Below are 16117 nucleotides of genomic sequence, written 5' to 3' on the forward strand. Positions count from 1 at the left end.
GTAACTCCCAAGGAATTACCTATTGCTTGAGGGGATGAATACCCCATTTTACATGATGTAGTTATTACTCATTGCTTGCCTGTACCAAAACATCTCACGTTCCCCATAAATATACACACCTGCTATGTACCCACAAAATTAAACATTAAAAAATAATAATAAAGAGATATAGTAGAGTGAGTTTTACATTTAGATTTGTATGGAAATGGAGAAATATCTTAACATTTCCTGAAAAATCGGCTCATTTTGGATAGAGGCATGTGTCCAACAGGCCCCTAGAATCTACATAGCAAGGGGCCTGCCTTGGAGGTAACTAATCATGTGTTCCTTCCCAGCTTGGCTCAGACATTTCAACAGCCTACAATTCTCACAGCCATAGCCCCAGACCTACACAGTACAGATATGCAGAGTCACAGATCATCGGAGCCGAATGAGTCCCAATCCTCTGGCCACTTATGCTACACAAGGCTAGCACCTTCACCTGGCAGGAGGCCTTCAAGCTTAGGGGCCTCTACTCATTGGACATGGACCACAGCAAGTCCCACCTCCAAAGTTTCCTGCATGCCACATATAGTTGACCCTACAAAGAACTTTCTCCAGCCAGAGTCAAAGAGTACCTGGAAGGCAAACAGGCTAGAACTATGTGCTCCCATGCCCAAGTGGTCAGAGTATAGTAAAATTCTCACTCAATTCGGAATAGAACATTGTTTCTATTCCAGAGGATGTACATGTTATATTTCAAACTTCCAATTCAACGTTGCCTACAAGTTATGAAAATATTTCCTTAATGCTCAAAATGAGAGCTAAAACAATCACTAAAAATCCATCCTGACAGCAATCAAGCCATAGTGACCAAAACAGAATAGGGAGACCAGCATTCCTTTCATTATCAAAGATTTCCACCCAGCTAGCACCCTTCATGCAGATGTACTAAGAGCTTTATAAAACAACAAATCAAATTTGGCCTGCAAAATTAGCACAGTCATCTCACCTGGCAATTTCTTTTTTCAAAACCTTCCTATACTCCAAGTACTATTTTCCAAATATATTAAATTGATCCAGTAATAAAATTAATTGTATGACAACCTTATATCAACCATCTCTGACAAATATATCTTTTGTAGGCAGAGATGTTTACACAAAAAATACTAAAATGTAATATATCTCCATTCAAAAAGTATTTTTAAAACCAATGCTTTGTTGGCATTTCCATCTAATTTTTTGGTTTTTTTTAATTATTGGGACAGAAAAAAAGGGGACAAGGGAAAGGAATGGCAATTCTATAAGTAGAAAGTGAAAAAATTCAATGCCATTAAAGGCAGACACCTAGGATCGTTTGTATCTCATGCCATTTGAAAAAGGTTGTTTTATTATCAATGTAACTAATCACGATGAAACCATCTCGTACAACTAAAGACATTATAATGAATTTTCTTTACAGCTACAGAGAAATGGGATTTGCTGTTTCACATCAAATAGAACAGGCTGTATAAATTCTTCTTCCTATTTATTGTAAAATATAATTTCATCTATAAAATCAGTCATGAAATATTAAAACTGAAACAACAGAATTTATATCCTTTACTTAATTTAGTTTAAACGGTCTATTCACTAAAAAAGGTGGGGGGAGGTGACATGTGATAGAGCCCCTCCTTTCTCATTAAGTGTTTCCATTAGACCCTTTATTTTCAAAAATTTATAAAGCGGTCATAAAAAAGGCATTCCAAGATAAAAGTTAGTATATGTTCCTTAAATTTTCCTTTCATCTTTTTCAAAAGGCAAGAGGATAAAGCATATAACATATGAATGTCAAGGAAAGCAAAGAAGATTAGGAGTATAAAATTAAAGAAACATATAATAAATTTACAGTGAAAATGTTGAACACTTTTGAAAAAGAACATTAAGCTTCAGTAAGCAGGCCACAGCTTTCATTCCAATTGTAGCAACAATAAGCTGGAAGACACAGGGCAACTCACAAAACTTGGCTGAGCCTCGGTTTCCTTCTTTGCACAGTGAGAAAGAGGGACTAAGATTCCTCAATTCAAGGCGAAAATATCTTCCCAATATTAAGGAGTTGTTGAACACTCAAAAAGTAGAAAAAAGTACCTTAATAATGGATTTGGGTTTTGTTCCAGGAAATACAGGGAAAAATAGTATTTCCAAAATGTAAATCTGGGGAAAATAAACCACTGTTCTTGCTTAGATTCACCAGGTCCATGAGAAGAGATGAAACACAATGGCTAATCAAAGAACTGCAGGGGATGAAAGACAAAAACTACTAAATTTGGACAAAATCCGAAAAACATTGTAATTCTAAATGTCAATAAGCTAACATATGATATAAAACTATCAAGCCTCAGGGCATATGGAACATAAATTATTAGGTATCAAGGATCTGAGTTTTAAGTATATTTAGAAAAGAGAAAAACTTTAGTATTACATTAGTATTACATTTTTTAATGGATATAGTTCTATCCAAGTCCATTTGTATAATAAGGTTAATAGTTTTTTTCCTCTGCATGGTGAAATTGTAGGTAATCTTTTCCTCCTCTTCTTGGCACTTTTCTACACTTTCCAAAATATATTGCTTTGCGGGGAAGAGGTGACTGAATGGGAAGCTTTAAAAATGTCTCTGCACATTATTGAAGCAATGGAGAATGATGACTACCTCATTTTTTGTTTTTTTAAAAAAAAGCCAGCCCTTAGATGGAAATGCATTTATGATCGAGGTCCTCAGACTAAACTCAGAATCAGAACTCCATAAATGAACATCACAAGGTGATTTGTTTTAACAGTCAAAGACGCTTGGGATCCAATTTTGGTCAAACACTCATCTACATCAAGAAAGTCACCTGTGGTTCGCTGGACATTCAATACTGAAGAATGGGCAACTGGGAAGTTGCAGAAAGGATGGCCAGTTAACAAGCAGCACACCTGGCACGGAGAACTTGGTCTTTAGTACTATTCCCCACTAAAAGCCCACAGGGAGTCTCAAGAAATGGCTGATTCCAGGGCTGGGGCAAGGTTGGCGCAAGGTAAGCTTGGAGCATCTCACGGCAGAAAGTAGGGAAATGCTTTAAAGAAAAAAAAAAAAAGGTTGCACAAAGACACAGGAGCCAGCTTCTTAAAGGGGCTTCCCACTGGCCAAATCTGGGACAACTGGAGCACCCAAATAATGAGGTCCCATTAAACCATTACAAGTAGGAATGAGTAAGCCCACTTCAATGATTGAATGATAGACAAGCAGATGGAGAGATGGATGGAGAGAGGAGTGGTGAGAGAGAAGCAAAGGGATGGCTCTGTTTATAGAAGGCTGAGGGGCAACTGGCAAATATGGAGGGAGTGCTGGACATATATAGAAAAGCATATCGGCAAAGACTGTATCAAGCAAGAATCATCAAGGGATGCTAAATCTAAGGGTGACGTTTAGATTTGGAGCCAAATGTCTGCATGGTGTTAAAGCATTTCCCCATAACCTCCTTATTAGTTACAAGGGAAAAACAATCTTAATAACTGTCCAGTGGATAAACTGGCAATACCTTGCCTGCATGATCAAAATCAACATCCTCAATGAAGAGCAGATGGACACAGTGTGTCTCCAGACATGACCCCGAGAAGGGCATGACATCACCTGTGCATTACTGCAGCCAACAAAACCTCCAGCTAATGAAGAGAAAACAGCAGACAATACAAAATGAGAAATGCATTGTTTAAAGAAGGAAGAAAAAAGGTGGAGAGGACTGCACTCTTCAAAAATGTCATGAAAGTATACAAAGACTTCATACAAAAGTATTCCTGATTAAAGAAGGCTAACGATACATGAATTTCAGGGACTGGACCCTGTGCTGGCAGGAGGAAAATGCTACTGAGGACATTTTAGGCCAACTGACAAAAAGCGCCAACACAAACTTATAAAACTGAAAACAGCACCACAGTCACATAAGAGAAAAATCCCTATTCTTAGACAATATAGACTGAGTGTTTATGGGTAAAGGGTCACAATGCATTTAAATGACTCTCAATGGTTCAGGAGAAAAAGTAAAGCATGTTTATGTGTGTGGATACGGATGTACGTGGTGCGTGGACAAGGATGTACGTGGTGCGTGGACACGGATGTATGTGGTGCGTGGACACGGATGTATGTGGTGCGTGGACACGGATGTACGTGGTACGTGGATATCGATGTACGTGGTGCATGGATATGGATGTACATGGTGCGTGGATATGGATGTACATGGTGCGTGGATACAGATGTATGTGGTGCATGGATACGGACATATGTGGTGAGTGGATATGGATGTACGTGGTGCGTGGATATGGATTTATGTGGTGGGTGAGAGAGTGTGGACACAAGTGAGCAAGAGTGAGAGAAAACAACAAAGCAAATGGGAAAATATAACAACAGATGACTCAGGATGAAGGTTATACAGGTGTCCTAGAAACATTTTCTAGTTTTGTTTGCGCATTTTTCAATCAATTTCAAATCACTTCCAAATAAAAAGTGAAAACAACAATCAGAATGAGGGTAGAGGGGTGGAGGGAGTGGGCTGGTTTTGTACATATGACTTACAAAGACCTCTACAACATCTCTAGAAACTGTCAGAAGGGTCAAAAGAATACAAACCTCCCTAAAAACGACAAAGGTTTTCTTAGACCTGACAAAACCTTTTCTACACTTAATAGCTCTTAGTCCCCACAAAGACTTCCAGGAATCCAAAAAGCTTTATCTTCAACTGAAGGCTTTACTGAAAATTATACCCTTCCTAGTACAGCTAGGTCTCCGTACTAAGTTTCAAACTCCTTTGCCACTGGAATCTTTCTGTCAATTCCTGTCCACTGTGGTGCCCACATCAGTCTTAAAACAGAGTCCTGGGTGACACTAACACAAACAGAATGTCACATATGAAAGGATTGCATGGGGTTTTTTCCCATTACTGGCAAAACTGGTTAACATATGCTGAATTCAACAGTAACAATCATCCGTCGACGAAAGATAACTGTTCCTCCTGTCCCATTAAAATGTGAACAATTAAAACTATAATAGGGGCTGGGTTCGGTGGCTCACGCCTGTACTCCCAGCTACTAGGGAGGCTGAGGCAGGAGAATCACTTGAACCCGGGAGGTGGAGGCTGCAGTGAGCCAAGATCACGCCATTGTACTCCAGCCTGGGCAAAAAGAACGAAACTCCGTCTTAAAAAAAAAAAAAAAAAAAAAAAAAACCGTCCTTTCCCCATTGCTGGCAACCTCTCACAAATGGCATCACAAGTCTTCAATTACTTATTTTCACACATGCACAGTGGCCCCCTTCAGACTATGTGACTAAGCAAATATTGCAGTCTAATAAAATGTCTAATACAGTCCTAACTCTGTAATATTATTCTTCTACATTATGAAGAACAGGTAACAGAAATGTTATATGTAGAGAAGGAAAACTGCAGAATATGAATTTTCTTCAAATCCATAATCTGCCATTCCTTTTAGATTTGGATACAGTGGCTAGAACCAACCCAACAAGAATTTAATGCCCTCACTTACAACTGCTATAATATGTTAACTTTAAAACAGCTCAAACGTGATAAAAGTTTTTTTAAGATGGAGTCTCGCTCTGTCGCCAGGCTGGAGTCTCAGCTCACTGCAACCTCTGCCTCCCGGGTTCAAGCAATTCTCCCATCTTGGCCTCCCGAGCAGCTGGGACTACAGGCGCCTGCCACCACATGCAGTTAATTTTTGTATTTTTAGTAGAGACAGGGTTTCACCATGTTGGCCAGGATGGTCTCAATCTCTTGACCTCGTGATCTGCCCATCTCGGCCTCCCAAAGTGCTGGGATCACAGGCGTGAGCCACCGTGCCCGGCCTTTGATAAAAGTTTTTATCTCATTCTTGAAAAGGCACCTTGAAGCTCTGTCTTTGAGCTTTCTCATTCCCTGCATCCAGCTGACAGAAGTAAGCAAGCATGGAAGAGGTGGCTGGCTCATGGCTTCTTAAAAGCCTTGATGCTGAAGTGGTATCTATCACTTCCACTCATATCTGCTGAGCTGCAAGAGAGTCTGCAAAACATAACCTGGAATTGCGCAAAGGGAAGAAATGAAGTGGGTGGATAGCTAGCCATCTCTGCCACACATCACTCCAAAAATGATCATGTTGCTTGTCATTCTGCCATTCATGAAGGCTTTTAGCCTTCATAAGACTTACGAAAACCTTTTTCTCAGAAATGCAACTGGAAAAGCATTCCTAGTGCTATTACTTTCACATTTATAAAACAAGAGAATTACAGACAGTACCAATCATTTATGAATCTAGCTAATCATCAAAAATATGAAATCTCTAGGTCTTACCCATGAAAGATTCTGATTAAGAAGTTTGGGATAGAGACAAAAAATCTGTACTTTTTTTAAAGAGTTCCCTGGATGATTCTGATGAGCCAGATTTGGGAACCACTGGATTAAAATCTCTCCTAACTCTTAAAAAAAAAAAAAAAGAATATCCACTGAATGCATATTTACCAGACACAGTACTGAGGTGAAGAAAAGGAGAGGGTGGGAAGTGATAAGTGAATCAGGAAAAAGCATACACGCACTGTACGTAATCCGCTATCACACAGAGACTCCAAACACATTGACCTCCATCATAATTTGCCACATAAATTTATTCTGAACGCCACTTTTAGCAAACATAGCTCTGACCTACCACCTTGAAATCCCAGGGTGTTACAGTGAAATACAGTAAAACACCGCTATTATTGAAAACCAGATTTCGCACCCTGAAGATTCTTAATAAAAATTATTTCATCCCCTTTTCGGAAACTGTAATTTCTACTTACTTTTCTTTCTAAGCTATTTTTAAAAGTACATTACTACCTTAGTAGTAACCATTGAATTATAATGGTTTTAAAATTATATTTTAAATTAACATGCACTCCTATAACTGCTATTCCTAATTTTATAATAATTGATCCAATAATCATATATCAAATTCTGATCCATAATTCACGACCAGCAGAAATCATAAGTGAATTACACACTTCCAAAGAAAAAGTCTGCTTGTTCTAGGTTTAAAACACAAAGTTTCCATTATATTCAATAACTGTAAAGCATGCTGGGCTTTGGTTATATGTGATGATTAGACTGGCATTACTCCAACTATGTTAAACAATTCTATTAGGTTTCTTATCACCTTGTTTTTCTTTAAAACAATTAAGTAGGTTTGTTTAATGGGAAAAAAAGCACAGCATTTATAAAAGGGAAAATTAAAGGAAAGTATGACCACCACACACACCAAAATGCACTGAGGAATTAAAATTTAGATTTGCTAAATTTAGCAAAATTTAACTGAAACTAGAGGAGCTAAAGTGCCTCAAATCTGTTTAAGAAACCTATGTTCCATATTTCCCCATAAGGGATCTCCTACAAGTACTACATGGGTTTGAAATGCAGGCATCCTTGCCCCAGAAGGAGGCTCATGGGCTGCCAACTTCTTAGAGAGGTGCCCATTCTACTAGAAAGGATGACATTACATAACTACAAATGCTCGCCAGTTCTCATGGTTTAGACAATTTCAGCACCCAATATCAAAGAAAAACAGTAGTACTGTTTGGCTCCACAGGACAGGTAATTTGACTTCCAGAGTCATCTTTTTATTTTTCCTATACTTGTTAATTTCAAGGAGTGACTATAACATGATGGCTTAAGATAAGGTTTACAGTAGAAACAACATTGATTTAAGAAAAAGTCCCATAATATAAGATAAATGACAAAAGAAAACAAAGTTATAAAAGGTTAGAAAAAATAGGCAAATGTTGATTCCCCAAATGTGTACTCCCTTTTTAGCAAGAAATTGCCTAAGCAAAGAAGTATGATTTCCAGCATCTTGTGGGAGGATACTACTACTTTCTAGTGAACTGAAAGATGCACTCCTTAGAAGTCACTTAGACTCAATATTCAAGAACTAAAATCAAAATGTGATCAATTACTTTTTATGCTTTAGAGACTAATCTCTTAGAATGATAAAGTCACACGTGCTAGTTTAAAAAAAAAAAAACCTACTAAGATTTTTTAAAAAAAGGAAGTAAGTAAACCTTTACCAGTCTTCTTCCACACTCCCATTTCTGCCTTGATTTTTGTTTTCTTCCCTCTGGCTCTCTCAGACATACTATTTTTGCCTGTGCTTGTCTTCTTCCTCTGCCCCTGCATGGCAGTGATTCAGAGTCAGACTCCCTTCTGTGCCTGATCTCTCTGTGCCCATGGGCAAGGTGCCTCTTCCGCGAAGCAAGGCTAACACTTTTAATAACGCCCACCCCCCAGAGTCACTGAAAGATGCAATCTTCATTTATTTAATGGCATGTCAACTCGGCACGGCACGTGCTCATGCAGCGCCTGGAACACAGCAGGTGCTCAGTAAGTATTAACAATGATCATCAAATCCAGTCTTCTTTTTCGTATCTCTACTCCTGAAGGTCTTTACAAGAGGCCAGCTGAAGAGTTAAGTTCTATCACATTCCTCCAAGGACCTATCTCTTCACCTCCATCACATCCTTTTCATACAAACGGAAAAGTCCCGACATAGATAAGTATGCAAAATAAAAAATCGTAAATGTTTGCTTTTGAAATATTTGGTATATACAAAAAACTTTTAATATGTGTAAAGGTGTTACGCAAAAATATTACAAAATCCTGAGCGCGGACAATAGTTTAAGAAAAACAAATCATCTCTGTTAATTTGTCCCTCTGTGTTACCATCACCTTCCTTCCTATACAGTTATCCACTGACTTGAGTCTTGCATGTATCATTTACCCGCTTTTCTTTATTACTTTATCATACCCGTATTTCTAACAATCTACAATTTTGTTTTTGCATGTTTCTAAACTTTAAAAAAAAAGGGAAAAAACTGTGCATTATTCTACAAGTAGCTTTTTTTCCCCTTGAGATTATGTTCCAGCTGTGCGTTATCCTTGGTGATGAACAGCTAACATTCACTCAATCTCACTACTGTACAGGACATCACTATGGGAATATGACACAATGCAGGCATCTGTTCTCCTCTGATGGACATTGCTCCCAGTCTTTCCTTTTACAAAGAGTGTGACTGTGAGCATCCTTGCACATGTCTCCAGGCACTCATGTGCATGAGTTTCTCTAGAGTAACAGTTTTCACATTTTAGCATCACATTCCCTACAGGGCTTGACAATCAGAAACCTGGCCCATCCTCAAAGTTGCTGATTCAGTAGGTCCACAGCAGAGGTCCCAAATCTGCATTTCAAACAGGTTCCCAAATGATGCTGCGAAACAATTCAGAAACCACTGCTCCAAGATAAAGACTGAGTGGAATTAATGGGCCAAAGAATACAGGTATCTCAACTTTACTAGATACTCTCAAAGGCAGCCTATCACTTCCACCAGCTGTATATAGGCATTCCAGCTGTTTCCTGTCCTCCCAACAATATCGTCAGACTTCTTACATTGTTGCCAACCTAATGGGTAAGAAACTATACACCATTTTGATCCTAATTTGCATTTCCCTAATTATGAACAAAGTTGAGCATTTTTGCTTTCAAGTTTCCTCTTCTGTGAAATGCCTACTTAGGTCATTTGTCCCCTTTTCTGTTGTTCCTACTGATTTGTAGTCACCCTGCTGGACACTGTCCTCTTATTACTAACATGTGCTGAATATATCTATTCTCCCTATGACCTGTCTGTTCACTTGCTTGATGGTTTTTCTTAATAAACAAAAGCTATCAATGTTAATGTTGTCAAACATATTGATCTTTTCCTTTATGGTCTGCACCCTCTGTGATCTTTTTAAGACCCTCTTTCCTATACCAGAGTCATACAACTACTGTCCTGGATTACCTTCTAAAAGTTTCATAGTTTTGCCTTCTATATATAAGCCTTTGATTGACATGCAGTTGATTTTTGTGGGTAATGTGAATTAAAAACATACCCCACCCTCAGGAAGTCTCCTGTTCGGTAAGGACCACAGGTAACTTTAGGGAGGATATAAAAAGTGATGGAATATTCATTAGGTGTTAACCATTACTTCACTGAGGCTTATTCTGATCTCTCATTCAGACAGAAAATTGGAAAATTTTACATGAACATTTGGAAGATTATTTGTGAACTGTAGTCAGACTGTGATCCCCACTTACGACACTCCAGAAAGAAACCTTAAAAATGTCCCAAAACAGGCCGGGCACAGAGGCTCACACCTGTAATATCAGCACTTTGGGAGGCCAAGGCAGGCGGATCACCTGAGGTCAGGGGTTCAAGATCAGCCTGGCCAACACGGTGAAACCCCACCTCTACTAAAAAATGCAGAAATTAGCCAGGCATGGTGGCGGGCGCCTTAATCCCAGCTGCTTGGGAGGCTGAGGCAGGAGAAGCATTTGGGCCCGGCAGGCAGAGGTTGCAGTTAGCTGAGATCGAGCCACTGCACTCAAGCCTGGGGAACAAGAGCGAGACTTCTCTCAAACAAAACAAAACAAAACAAAAAGTCCCAAAATATTTAAGTCTTATTCTAAAAATCTAAAGAGTTAAGCATTGGGAAAGTACAGGAAAATGAACATCCTCAAATGGTACTGGCTGGGTAATTACCTATGTGGAAGGTAATCTGCTTGCACGTGCATGCACGCACGAGAGACAGAGCGAGAGGGGAGAGGAACTGTGTGTTTCAGGATGTTCACCATGAACTGTAGAGAAAAACTGGAAACAACCTAGTATCCAACCATGGGGAATGGTTAAAAGTAAAGCTAATGTGGCAATCCATCTACTTGAATACTGTTAGATTACACGGCTCCACATTCATGTGAAAAGATTTCACAAAATTCTGGTAACTTGCAAAAGCAGCTAACAAAATGCACAGTATTTATTTGTATAGATATGTATAGTATTTATTTATTCATCAAATATTTATGAGTGCCTTGTGTGTTGCAGGTCCCAAGCAAGTCACTGGAAAACAAAGAGAGACTTGTTCCCTGCCTCCAAGAAGCTTACAAGCCTATGAAGGATACATCCAATGTGTTTCTTTCAATATGCTCCAGTTGGGGCAATACAGGCATATGTGTTTTGAGCACAGAGACAATTTATATTATACACATATATAACATATACAGCAATGTCATCCACATGATCTACAAAGAAAACATACCTACCCAGTTCTATGAACCACCAAATGGATAAGCCACAGGATACTGAGAGCAACTACCCTGTGATGAACTGAAACACAGTCATGCACGACCTAGTGATCTTTTGTTCAACAATGAACCACATACACGATGACGGTTCCGTATCATTACAATGGAGCTGAAACATTCCTATTGCCTAGTGACATCATTTAGCTGTTGTAATGTCTTAGTACAACACATTTCTCACGTGTTTGTGGTGATGCTGGTGAAAGCAAACCTACTACCCTGCCAGTTATATAAAAGTGTAATCTCCTAGGCCTTCGCATCCAGTCACCACTCACTCACTGACCCACCCAGAGCAACCTCCAGTCCCACAAGCTCCATCATGGTAAGTGCTCTGAAACAAGTATACCATTTTCTTATCTTTTATACTATATTTTCACTGCACCTTTTCTATGTTTGGATAGATTTAGATATACAAAATACTTACCATTGAGTTACAGTTGCCTACAGTGTTCAGTACAGTAACATGCTATATGAGTCTGCAGCCTAGGCGCAGTAGGCCACACCATATAGCCCAGGTGTGTAGTAGGCTGCACCATGTAGGTTTGTATACTCTGTGATGTTCACACAACAATGAAACCACCTAGTGAGGCATTTCTCCAGAACGTATCCCCCTGCACAGGTAGGGAAAGTCATTCACTGGAAGACAAATGTGAGACAGAGCACAGAACTACAGCAAAAGAACTGGACAGCTTCCTCGGCTGCCAATTCAATACTGATTGATTGACGGATATCAGCAAATGCATGTCCTTCCAACAGCCTAAACCTTTACCTCTCTCCTGCTATATTTGGTTCTAACAAATAATAACAAACCTCCCCAAGATAAGAAATACCTCACAGCTAAGGTCAAACTCAAAACATTCTGATATTATGTTCATTGTTTCAAACTTTTTGCACCAAAATCAAAAAAATTATGAGTCATTAATTACAAAGAAAAAATGTTTAATCTCTTAGTACAAAAACCTGACACATCATCACCTCAACCAAGAGATCAAAGTTCACGTTCACCAGAAGACATATCTACATCACATACCTACTGATATGATGCACTGAGAAGGGCATGACTTCACCCCTGTGCTATTCCCACCAAAAATGCCTAAACCTCAATTTAATCAAGAAAGACCATCAGACAAATCCAAACTGAGGGGCATTCTACAAAATAACTGGCCAGTATTCTTCAAAAGTATCAAAGTCATGAAAGACAAAGCAATCTAAAAGAACTGGCCAGGCACGGTGGCTTACACCTGCAATCCCAGCACTTTGAAAGGCCAAGGCAGGCAATCACTTGAGGTCAGGAGTTCGAGACCCACCTGGCCAACAAGGAGAAACCGCATATCTACCAAAAACACAAAAATCAGCCGGATGTGGTGGTGCACGCCTGTAATCCCAGCTACTCAGGAGGCTGAGGCAGAAGAATCGCTTGAACCAGGAGGCGGAAATTGCAGTGAGCCGAGATGAGCCACTGCACTCCAAGACACTGTTTCCAAAAAAAAAAAAAAAGAAAAGAAAAGAAAAGAAATCTAAAAGAACCATCACTATCACAAACGGGAGTGACCAAGGAGACATAACAAAATACAATGTGGGATACTGGGTTGGATCCTGGACCAGAAAAAAACGATATGAATGGAACCGTTGGTTAAATTCAAATAAATGTCTTAGATTAACTGTCATCAATTGCCTGGTTTCAATAATTGTATTATGGATACATGAGAACAACAGGGGATGCCGGCCAAAAGGTACATACACAGGAACTTTCTATTTTTGCAAATTTTTTTCTAAAATTATTTCAAAGTAGAAAGTTTTAAAAAGTCATTTCAGATGAAAGATAAAAAGACAAAAGGGAGGGATTACTCATTGACTCTAACATAAAAATATGCTATCTCTAACTTTTGTGCTAAAAATGTTCAATAACTACAAATAAGGATTAAGCTGGAATAAATAAATTACAATTGTTCAGGAAAAGCCTGTGATTGGGATACTCTAGAGAACAGAGTAACTCTCTAAGGCACTGAAGTCTCTCCGGATAAATGACCTATGTTATTTCCCCTTTACTCTTTTAATCCATTTCAACTCATTTATTTGTCATCTACTATGGGCATGTAAGTGTGCCAGGGCCTGATGAGATTTTTATATATAAGAAGGGATATTTAAGTACACAAAATAACAGAGAAAAGTTCAGAGTAACAAAATCAGAACTAATTTTTCACTCCTATACACTCCAGCAATCAATCTGGACACTCTTTCACAGAAAATGTTGCTAAGACTGGGCCTCAAAGTGCAAACTCAGCCCCGTCAATGGCCAGTGGTCCTGACAAACAGAATTAGCTCCAAATTTATGAATGAAAACACCACAATGACTGTGAGAAATACTCCATTTCTATTTTTTTCCCCATCTAATCACTATGTGCATTTCTTTTTTCTAACATAAAATTAAAAACTAGATTCTGTGAGTACTAGCGAAAAGGTTAGTCTGGTATAAACCTGGGAAGGTTTACTTAATCTCCTCTTACAGGCGGCCTGAGAGATCAAAGCCACATCAGGTGATGTTGAGGCTGGAGAAGTGTGGTCTCAGGTGGCAGCTGCAAAGTCACCCGGGGAACTTGTCAGAAATGCAGATTCTTGAGCCCCAGCCCTGGCCTGCCAAATCAGTTTCTAGTTGATGCCCAAACCCTCTCTGAATTACACCTGATATATCTAAGATTATTTCTTCTATTTTAAATAAAATTGCATTTACTTTGCTTTAGCTAACGCCATCTAAACTCTAATTCTACTGTTTATTTAATTCTATTTAATTATTTAATTCCTATTTAATTCTATATCAAGTCTACTTTGAAATAATTTCAAAAATTCCAAGAAAACTGACACTCAAATGTCTCCTCAAGTGTGCTGATATAATACACCCCGCCACAGTTCAGGACTGTGCTCTGTGTCATCACATAAAAAGCATGTGTGATGAGATCACAAGAAATAAAACAAGAATGAAAAACAAAGAATTTTTACATGTATAGATCCAGGCCGGGCACAGTGGCTCACACTTGTAATCCCAGCACTTTGGGAGGCTGAGGCAGGAGAAACTGCTTAAGTCCAGGAGTTCAAGATCAGCCTGGGCAACATAGCAAGACCCCGTATGTACTCAAAATATATTTAAAATACATTTTTAAAAATATATATAAACTAGGTATCTCCATTATTTCATAAGAAACTGGTTATTTCCAGGTTTTCTTCATCACAGTTCTTAAAAGCACCTTTCCAGATAAAATTCAGCATTATATACACGATGAGCTTCAACCTGAAACTCATTACAAATCAATTACTGTATTTTTTTTTCACATAGCAAATTTCCAAATTTCATTTTTAAGATCACCATTTAGCTATTAAATACAAAAATGATCTCCCAGAAGTTTTTCATCTGTTTCCTTAAACTGCTCTCCATTTATTTACTGGAAAAGCTGCTCATGTCCACACCAGGCCCAGGCCCCAGCCCCGGCCCAGGCCGGCCGCCAGTGATTCCTGACAATCTGAAGGGTTAGGGCGTTTTGGCATGAAACCGTGGCCTCTTTCCTCACCAAATGTTAACAGAAACATATTACTCTACGGGTAACTTCATCGGGCTTAGGAAGTCAGGAAAAGCTCTGAGGAAGAACCCAAGGACCACAGTCTCCACCCACGGTCCAGGAACCAGAATCTCCTTGCTCATCACACTAGTCCAACAGCAGCATACACAGATGCGGGCTAGGTTTTTGCTGGTTTGGCTGGTTAATGACGTACCCTTCTAGTACACCAGTGTGTGTCCCACAGTTACATCTTATTGGATTCATAATAAAGCTTATTGTTTAAGTTTAAAAAAGTGTGGTTTTCATAGAAATCCTATAAAAAAGTTATATAATTCCCTACTTTCTTAACATGTATATAGAATATAATTTCATGTTTTCTTGATGATGCAGGGTAATCAACTGCTATGCTGGGCAGAAAACCTTTACTGTTATGTATGAGGAAACAAACTTCCTATGGTTTTTTAATTTTTTAATTTTTTTTTTTTCAAACTCACTAGTATGCTATGTGCTTAATTCACGGCGTGGGCAGTACGGTTCTGACCGCTGTTGGCTAACAGTTATAATAGAGTGAGCGCTGGCTTTGTCAGCTCCTGGATGAAGACTTACCCACATTCTACCAATTAGCACTCACACAAACACTGCAAGACAACACGCATTTCACAGTGAAGCTACTGAGGCTCAGAGAGACGATCTCCCAGAGACTTACCTGAAGTCACACAGCTAGGAGCCGCAGACAGCGGATCCAAAGCCCATGCTTCCCAGTCCTTATAAGATTAGGAAATGGTCAGACTGGAGACCTCACTAAGTAACTGGGGGTGACGGAGGTGCTCTTCAAGACTGAAGTCACTGCTGGAATGTCTCTTACCCTAGAAATGGCCCTGGGAAGGCAGACCCCAAATATCAGAGAATGCACTCCATTTCTTTCTTAGTGTGGCGAACAGTGAGTGAAAAGGTTAACAAAACCCTTTCCCTGATACATGAAAATTAGACTGTTAGTTCAACCATCTGGCTCTGTTCCCTCTGGTAACCTAATAAGGGTAAGAATGTCAACTATGCCACTAAGCGAAATTGCTTATTGTAAGAATGGCCCAACTGGTAAACTCCATGTAGACTTTGAGGAACTATTCATGAACTATAAATATCTGATGGGGACACCATGCTTTGGGTGCCCTGGGGATGCAAGGACTCTTATAAATGGTGAGTGTCCCATAAATGAATAAAATGTAGTATATGCCTCAAAGGATTTGCGGGGATTAAATGATATATATAGAGAGGCATCTGGCACAGGGTTTACATAAAGAACTCAAAAACATTATTATTGTTACTTCCATTGAATTCTATGTTTATTTATTATCCTCTGCCAAGGATCCTACAAGTTATGC

At 39.1% G+C, this 16117-nt stretch overlaps 1 protein-coding gene across 2 annotated transcripts in view; it reads right to left on the minus strand.

The window, feature by feature from the left end:
- ZNF407 (zinc finger protein 407) overlaps positions 1-16117 on the minus strand; it is a 458811-nt gene that overhangs the window by 435657 nt on the left and 7037 nt on the right. The window lies entirely within an intron of this gene.

Source organism: Macaca mulatta, chromosome 18, assembly GCF_049350105.2.
Source record: "Macaca mulatta isolate MMU2019108-1 chromosome 18, T2T-MMU8v2.0, whole genome shotgun sequence".
Lineage (NCBI taxonomy): Eukaryota > Metazoa > Chordata > Mammalia > Primates > Cercopithecidae > Macaca > Macaca mulatta.